The sequence below is a fragment of the Heterodontus francisci genome, chromosome 41 (genome assembly GCF_036365525.1).
Source record: "Heterodontus francisci isolate sHetFra1 chromosome 41, sHetFra1.hap1, whole genome shotgun sequence".
NCBI classification, from domain to species: domain Eukaryota; kingdom Metazoa; phylum Chordata; class Chondrichthyes; order Heterodontiformes; family Heterodontidae; genus Heterodontus; species Heterodontus francisci.
In genome coordinates, this window is record NC_090411.1 from 30,836,515 (window position 1) to 30,846,050 (window position 9,536).

The window sequence follows — 9,536 nt, forward strand, 5'->3', positions numbered from 1 at the left end:
AGATTGGGCAAACCAAATTAGCAATAATACTGTACAGGAGAAATTCCTGGAGTCCGTACGTGATGGTTTTTTGGACCAATACTCGAGAACAGGCCATCCTAGAATGGGTATTGTGTAATGAGAAAGGATTAGTTAACAATCTTGGGGAAGATCGACCATAACATGATAGAATTCTTCATTAAGATGGAGAGTGAGAGAGTTGATTCCGAGACTAAGGTCCTGAATCTAAATAAAGGAAACTATGAAGGTATGAGGCGCGAGTTGGCTATGATAGATTGGGGAACGTTACTTAAAGGGTTGACAGTGGATAGGCAATGGCTAACATTTAAAGAGTGCATGGATGAATTGCAACAATTGTTCATTCCTGTCTGGCGCAAAAATAAAACAGGAAGGGTGGCTCAACCGTGGCTTACAAAAGAAATTAGGGATAGTATTAGATCCAAGGAGGAGAAATATAAAATGGCCAGAACAAGCAGCAAACCTGAGGATTGGGAGCAATTTAGAATTCAGCAAAGGAGGACAAAGGGATTGATTAAGAAGGGGAAAATAGAGTATAAGAGTAAGCCTGCAGAGAACATAAAAGCTGACTGTAAAAGCTTCTACAGATATGTGAAGAGAAAAAGATTCGTGAAGACAAATGTGGGTCCCTTATAGTCAGAAACGGGGGAATTTATAATGGGGAATAAAGAAATTTCAGACCAATGAAATACATACTTTGGTTCTGTCTTCACAAAGGAGGACAAAAATTACCTCCCAGAAATGTTGGGGAACATAGGGTCTAGTGAGAAGGAGAAACTGTATGAAATCAGTATTAGTAGGGAAATGGTGTTAGGGAAATTGTTGGGATTGAAGACCGATAATTCCCCAGGGCCTGATAATCGACATCCCAGAGTACTTAAGGAAGTGGCTCTAGAAATAGTAGATGCATTGCTGGTCATTTTTCAAACTTCTATAGACTCTGGAACAGTTCCAACGGATTGGAGGGTAGCTAATGTAACCCCACTATTTAAAAAAGGAGGTTGAGAGAAAACGGAATTATAGACTGGTTAGCCTGACATCAGTAGTGGGGAAAATGCTAGAGTCCATTATAAAAGATGTAATAGCAGAGCACTTGGGAAACAATGACAGGATCGGACAAAGTAAACATGGGTTTACGAAAGGGAAATCATGCTTGACAAATCTCCTGGAATTATTTGAGGATGTAACTAGTATAATAGATCAGAGAGAACAAGTGGATGTGGTGTATTTGGACTTTCAGAGGGCTTTCGAAAAAGTCCCACATAAGAGATTAGCATGCAAAATGAAAGCACATGGAATTCAGGGTAAGGTACTGACATGGATAGAGAACTGGTTGGCAGACAGGAAACAAAAGAGTAGGAATAAATGGTTCTTTTTCCGACTGGCAGGCAGTGACTACTGCAGGGATCAGTGCTAGGGCCCCAGCTATTCACAATATATATAAATAATATAGATGAGGGAATTAAATGTAATATATCCAACTTTGCAGATGACACCAAGCTGGGTGGGGAGTGTCAGCTGTGAGGAGGATGCAGAGAAGCTCCAATGTGATTTGGACAGGTTGAGTGAGTGGGCAAATACATGGTAAATGCAGTATAATGTGGATCAATGTGAGATTATCCACTTTAGTGGCAAAAACAGAAAGGCAGATTATTATCTGAATGGCGATAGATTGGGAAAGGGGGAGGTGCATCGAGACTTGGGTGTCCTTGTGCACCAGTCGTTGAAAGTAAGCATGCAGGTGCAGCAGGCAGTTAAGAAGGCAAATGGTATGTTGGCCTTCATAGCGAGAGGATTCAAGTACAGGAGGAAGGATGTCTTGCTGCAATTATACAAGGCCTTGGTAATACCACATCTGGAGTATTGTGTGCAGTTTTGGTCTCATTATCTGAGGAAGGATGTTCTTGCTATGGAGGGAGTGCAGCGAAGGTTCACCAGACTGATTCCTGGGATGGCAGGACTGATGTATGAAGAGAGATTGGGTTGATTAGGCTTGTATTCGCTAGAGTTTAGAAGAATGAGAGGGGATCTCATAGAAACCTACAAAATTCTAACAAGACTGGACAGACTAAATGCAGGAAGGATGTTCCCGATGGCGAGGGAGTCCTGGACCAGGGGTCACAGTCTAAGGATAAGGGGTAAGCCATTTAGGACCGAGATGAGGAGGGATTTCTTCACCCAGAGAGTGGTGAACCTGTGGAATTCTCTACCACAGAAAACAGCTGAGGCCAAATCATTAAATATGTACAAGAAAGAGTTAGATATAGTTCTTAGGGCTAAAGGGATCAAGGGATACGGGGAGAAAGCGGGAACAGGGTACTGAGTTTGGATGATCAGCCATGATCGTATTGAATGGCAGTGCAGGCTCGAAGGGCCAAATGGCCTACTCTTGCTCCTATTTTTTCTATGTTTCAATGTTTCAAAATAGAACTCCTACTGGCGGCACAGTGGCGCAGTGGTTAGCACCGCAGCCTCACAGCTCCAGGGACCCGGATTCAATTCTGGGTACTGCCTGTGCGGAGTTTGCAAGCTCTCCCTGTGACCGCGTGGGTTTTCGCCGGGTGCTCTGGTTTCCTCCCACCGCCAAAGACTTGCAGGTGATAGGTAAATTGGCCATTGTAAATTGCTCCTAGTGTAGGTAGGTGGTAGGGAATATGGGATTACTGTAGGTTAGTATAAATGGGTGGTTCGTGGTCAGCACAGACTCAAAGGGCCTGTTTCAGTGCTGTATCTCTAAATAAATAAATATCTGCCCATCTCTCTCTTACAAAATGTGCTGATTGCCCTGCTGTGCATTTTCATTGTTGTGTTTGTTTCAGAAAGCAGGTCCCTTCTCTACACTCGGCCACGTTGTGGGACCACTGGCTCCCTTTTTGACGCAGAAATTCTCTTCAGTTTAATGTCCTCTTCAACAGTCTCTGTCCCACTGAAGCTCAAATAATGCAGTTTTCACTAATCGTCCTTCACCGTAATACTCATACTCACAGTGTGGTCTTTCTGTAATTCGTCCTTTACCATCACAACACATTCCTGTATATAGCCCCTTCCTTGTTGGAACTCCTGGTGTGCCAACCTTCCAGGATTGCCCTGGAGTCTCCAGGAATTAAAGAGTAATCTCCAGGACACTGCTGCAAGCAAACACAGAGGGGCGGGTGGGGGAAACATAGGGACATTAAAAATGGCATGTCTTTTTTCATTTATTCATTGAAGTTGGTAATTGATGGGAGGTTATATGATGAAGCCTCCAGGAATATGCCAACCAAAGTTGGAAAACCTAACGCCCGCACATACAAACTCTTGCACTACAATGTCAACCTGCAACCCTTTCCCACAAAGGGTAGTGTAATCTGAAACTCTCTCCTTCAAAAGGCAGTGGACGCTGAAGGCCAATCAAAATTCTCAAGACTGTGATCAATAGATTTTTCTTGGGTAAGGGTATCAAGGGATTATGGAGCTAAGACAGGTAAATGGAGTTGAGGTACAGATCAGCCACGATCTGACTGATGGCAGAACATACTCGGGGGGCTGAATGGCCTCTTCTGTTCCTTTGTACCCAGTAATAAAAGAGTTGAGCATAGAGTGAGCATCAAGATTGTATGCTTTTAAAAATCCAGGGAGTCGATAATGAATGACAAGGGCTTTCCATGGGGTCAGTGAACAGTGACAAGCTGTGGGAGTGTTGAACAGCAAGGCACACCTGCACGTCATGTGGAGTCAAAGCAGAACTGATGGTTGGAACAGGAACATTAGGAGGCTAATTACTGATAATTAACAAGCCTCGCTCGGAATAAGTGTTGACAAAGAATTGCTACCTGTCAGAAACTATTAAAGCATTACACATCTGTCTTTTATTGTTAAATATTCAGTTGCCACAGGAAAGGGCATTGTTATTTTTTAAATTTTTAGAAAGATGCAATCAAGCAGGCTAGAAGTGGCTTGTGTGATAGTTTTAAAGCAAGTTGTTAAATCACTTTTCTGTAATTCTTGTGCCAAAGGTTTATAAGCTTATATATTGTAATTAATCAAACAGACTGAAATATCGAATTCCGATAATCTGAAGCAATTTTAGCTCATCCTTCTAGAACATTCCGACAAGGCTCCATTTCAGCCTCTGATTATTTCTTAAATGATTCCAGGGTTTTCACCTCCTACTCAGTTAGTCCATTCCCTATTGATCACTTGTAATGTGATGCCAGTCCTACATTTTGCCTTTGAACGGTTTGCCCAACTGACATGGTTTCATTCGAAGCAGTGCTGCCCATATCCTAACTCGCACTAAGACCTGTCCATCTATCACCCCTGTGCTCACTGACCTACAGTGGCTCTCAGTCTGGCAACACTTAAATTTTAAAATTCTTGTTTTCAAATCCCTCCCAATCTCTGTAACCTCCTCCAGCCCTAAAACCCTCAAAGATCTCTTGGCACTCCTGCAATTCTGGCCTCTTGTATATGCCAGATTTTAATCGCTCCACCATTGGCATCCTTGCCTTCAATTGCCTGGGCCCGAAGCTCTGGAATTCCCTCACTAAACCTCTCCACCTCTGTCTCCTCCTTTAAGATGCCCTTTAAAACTTACCTCTCACCTGTCCTAATATCTCCACGTGGCTTGGTATCAAATTTTGTTTGATAATGCTCCTATGAAGTGCCTTGGCATATTTTACAACATTAAAGGCTCTATATAAATGCGAGTTCTTGTTGTTGCTGTTCCAGATATAATTTTCTTTATAATTTAGTCTCTTAAATACCTCTTTTTCAATGCCGAATTGCCCATTTTCTCCAACATTTCATTCTAATGTTGTTATTCAGTCTTGTAGTTCTTCTCTGTATCATCTCCAGGGCCTGAATGTCTCCAAGTGAAAGTGAGAGGTGGATGGAGGGTGTGTGAAAGAAAGCGAGAAAGAATGGTGTGTGAATGTGCAAATGAGAATGTGCGAGAGACAATAGGTGAAAGGATTGTCAATAGATGAGAGGGCAGGTGAGAGGTTTGTGAGCATGAGAGCACAGAAAAGGTTTGAATAGCAATGTGTGAGCCCAAGAGTATGCAAGTGGATTGTAAGTGGGAATAAGAATGTGTAAGCAACATTATCCAAGAGATGGTATTGTGAGCATATGCGATTCTATGCAAGTGAATATTGTGAGGGGATTGCGAGAGAATTTACTGAGAGAACTGAATGTGGGTGGATGCTGATATTCACCAGATTGACTGTTCTACATATAAATTTCTGAATTATCCATTTGTGGCTTTGGCCAGGGCTGACACTGTGATATAACAATCTAGAAGCAAAATTCAAGGGAGGTAATGTTGAGCGAGGAAGGACAGAGTTGGGAGGTGATGACCCAACACTCTCCTTTCCTGTATCAGGCACCAAGTTGGAATGCACAACTTTTAAGTTACTTTTAAAATGGGGTGAGTGGACCACTGAAGCAAAGGATCTCGCACTGACGACACCAGTCCTATTCTAAAGCTACAATATTCACCGACTTCATGTTTTACTCGGAAGGGGGCCTTAGTGAATCTGTCAGGTTTACATTGGGGTTGCCAGTGGCTGCAGGAGACACCATCCTTCACAAACTGGTAGCATAAACACCCAATGCCAATACAAAAACTGGTATAATTAGCAAGTGAGGATTGTATACTGAGAGTCAGACAGAGCTGCTGTTTATTCAGGGGAGGTAGCAAGTCTCACTCTGATAATGTTGTGCGTTTAATCCACTCTCAGGGAATTAGAACACTACTCTTGCAGTTACTAATAGAATTATCCTAATCCCATCTCTAGCAGCAGTTTGTATCCTACAGAAATGCTGAGCCAGTTCCAGAACGTCACCTCAAAACTGTTAAAGAATCAATCACTTATCAAACCTTCAAGTCAGATTCAAAGTAACTCAGAAATGTAAAGGCTCACCACAGTGAGATCCTCCAATGCTTCTGTAACATTTACAGCGTTAACCAAAAACTCAGATGCCAAGTCAGTGGGTAATCACAGCAGTACTCACCAGCACTAACGCCACTCCCTAAAATCAGTCCCAGTGGCCATCTGTAGGCCACTTTAAAAGGTTTGCGTATCATTGTTCTGTGCCATATGCACATATAATATGGTGCAACAAAAGAGCAACAGAATTATCAGATAACAGAAAAAACTGGATAGCAGTAGCCTCACACTGACTGCTTACTTCATCAGTTATTACAATGATTGGCTGATGGGTCAAAAACATTCTTAAGGGGAAGTTTCCTGGTTACAAAGACAGCTTCCTGGTCACAAAGGCAGCCTCCCAGTTACAGGTCTGTTCAGCGTCTCACGCAGTCATAAACTGGTGTGATTAAAAACTGGATGTAATTTGAATACGCTGTGCAGTCATGTTCTGGACATGTTACAACTGTTTTACCCATCATCATCATTTGTATCCTTTTATAAACCACGACAATTTGCCTTTAATGAGAGCATTTAAGGTAGTAAAATGTCCCAAGGCGCTTCACAGGATTGTTATCAAAAGAAATCTGACAATGAGCCATATAAGGAGGTATGAGAAAAGGTGACCAAAAGTTTGGTTTTCAAGAGCAACTTAGAGGAGAGAGAGTTAAAGAGGGAATTCGAGAACTTAGGGGCTAGGCACAGCTGCCAATGGTGGGAGATGGACATTGGGTATGCTCAAGGCCAGAACTGGAAGACTATGGGAGGAGGTTACAGAAGTAGAGAGCAGTGAGTCCACAGAGGGATTTGAACACACAACCTTCTGTCTCAGATGTGAGGTGCTACCAACAGAGTCGCTGCTGACAAAGGAGTTTGAGTTTCTGGGAAGGAGAGAATTTCAGAAGAGGAAGTGTTTTGGCAGCTCAGTCCTTTGTCATGCTGCACCTCTTCCCACCCCACTTCCAGCCAACTCCTCACTGACAGGACAAATGGCCCCTAGTAAACTGAAAGTAACTAAAAGGTGGGTGTGACATTCACTGATATGAATTCAAACAAGACGTGATCAACATGAGATGTGATGAGCATTTTCCAAGACATGTTTCCATCCTTGTGCACAGAGGGGAGGAGATGCCCTGAAATATTCTTAGATTTATCATCAGTAGAGCAGAACATTCCTGCATATATTATGCACTGTGCTGCTTGTGACATAGCTCTAGAATGTGTCCTATTATGAAAAACCTTACACACAATAATCAATACCAGGACGCCAGGCTGATAAAATGGGGAAGTTGGGGGATGGGTGGGTGAAAAGGACAGTTGGCAATGGAGGGAAATGGATCAAAAAGCACTTGATGCAAGAGGATACAAGGAATTATTTGAGCTGGGGAACAATGATTAGTGAGATCCCGAAGAATCAATCCTTTACCCTCTGTTTTTCCAATTTACACGACGCGATGAGAGATTAAAACTAGAGTTTCTACGTTTGATGACTGTGCAGATTACGTAGGCACAGGAAGCAGTTCTCTAGCAGAGGTGGAGATTATTCAAAGGTTTTGGAATGGGTAAAGTGGAACCGGAAAAAATAGCTTTTTTTATGGAATTGCATAAATAGAACAAAATAGCACACATATAAAGAGACCACAAATCAAGCAAAGGATCTTGTTGCTTTGTAGAATAAACTTCAGCCCAAGCAGAACATGTGGAGATGTCTCAGATAAGTCACTGTTTCAGTTGACGCAAGGTGTAATCTCCAAAACTGCAAATACCCCATGCTTCACTCTTCGTCTCCCAACATCCTCACCATGTTCAATGCAACTTCATCACACTCTTTCCTAACCAGGACTCCAAAACTCAGAATTCCTCCTCTCCCTCGGTTTTCACTGCCTCCTACGAGCTACAAGGCTTTTAAAACCCAAACTCGGCACTACCTAATCTCTCCTCCCTCCTTGATCTCATTTGAAGTTCTGTCTTAAGAATAAAGCTCTTGCATTATCCAGCATTTTACGTCTTTCCGAATCATCCCAAATTACTTCCCATAAAATGAATCATATTTAAAGCACCGTGACTGCTGTAGTGGAGGCAAATATGGCCGTCAATTTGCGCACAAGATCCCAAAACAGTAATGAGGTGAAAATCAGTTGATCTGTTTTACCACCATGAGAGGCTTTGGCCTTTTTTATGCGTAGAATGGCAAAAACTGAGGGTCAGATGGCAATAAATGGGATTAAGATCTTTCCGTATTAGTAACTTGGGGAAGAACTGTGCATGGGACTTGCCTGAAGGCCTAATGAATTGGATAGTATGGGACATCCTTTTCTATTTGGTTCCATGGATTCACAGGTTATGGTTAAGTCATGTGACAGGAAGGAGATGGTGAATAGGACTTACCTCTGCCAGGGTTATCAATATATCTTTTCAATACTTTATTTCAAGTGGGCTCCGATACTCCTGGTTTCTGCACACACTGCTCTGACTGAGCAAAAATATCAAGGGCGCATTGAATAAATTCTGATTTCAATCTTGCTTATGCAGACTGAAATTGACATTTCCATTCTCTGGTATTTCTCTCAAAGTACTTTTGAGATTCAATTTATTTTCACTCTTCCTCATTCTGACTCCAGATGGCTTATTTCTCCCCAGGTTCTCTGCTGCACATATTCACAGTTCATCACTGTTAAATATAGGCAATCTATCCCTTTAGCATTCCATCCAGCACTGCATTAATTCTGTTTAAAAGCACACAGGTCCTTGTGGGAGAATCTAGAACTAGGGGTCACTGTTTAAAAATAAGGGGTCACCCATTTCTTCTTTCTTTTTCTTTTGGGCCTCCTTATCTCGAGAGACAATGGATACGCGCCTGGAGGTGGTCAGTGGTTTGTGAAGCAGCGCCTGGGGCAGGATGTCAGAAATGCTCCATCCATCAATATTGGCGACCACGCTCTGGAAGTGGTTCAAGAGTTCACCTACCTAGGCTCAACTATCACCAGTAACCTGTCTCTAGATGCAGAAATCAACAAGCGCATGGGTAAGGCTTCCACTGCTATGTCCAGACTGGCCAAGAGAGTGTGGGAAAATGGCGCACTGACACGGAACACAAAAGTCCGAGTGTATCAGGTCACCCATTTAAGACAGAGATAAGGAGAAATTTTTTCTCTCAGAGGGTTGTGAGTCTTTGGAACTCGCTTCCTCAAAAGGCGGTGGAAACAGAGTCTTTGAATATTTTTAAGGCAGGGGTGGATAGATTCCTGATAAGCAAGGGAGTGAAAGGTTATCGGGGGTAGGTGGTAATGTGGAGAAATCAGTTCAGCCATGAATTTATTGAATGGCGGAGCAGGCTTGAGGGGCCGAGTGGCCTACTCCTGCTCCTAATTCGTATGTTCATATGTTCGGTCCTTGTGCCACAGCAGCCAAACAGCAACTTTCTTTGCAACAACCCCTTCAGCAAGGTTGTAACATTACAAAATTCAAACTGACAGAAACCCTGAGAGAGACGATTGTCTCCCAGGAAACCACAATTGTTATTAGTCAGATTCAGCTCGCTGATGGGTTTTCTCCTGTGTGCTGCTTGTGTAGATGAAGCCTTGTCAGTACTAGGAATGGAAAATTCCA

General features: G+C 42.7%; 1 protein-coding gene across 1 annotated transcript in view; it reads right to left on the bottom strand.

Moving 5' to 3' along the window:
• LOC137353669 (synaptotagmin-1-like) overlaps positions 1–6,079 on the bottom strand; it is a 65,060-nt gene extending 58,981 nt beyond the window's left edge. The window contains exons 1-2 of the mRNA XM_068020029.1: positions 6,013–6,079; positions 3,004–3,146 (exon numbers count right to left, since the gene is read on the bottom strand). The gene's annotated coding sequence lies outside the window, so the exon portion shown is untranslated. The remainder of the gene's footprint in view (positions 1–3,003; positions 3,147–6,012) is intronic.
• Positions 6,080–9,536: the final 3,457 nt, after the last annotated feature.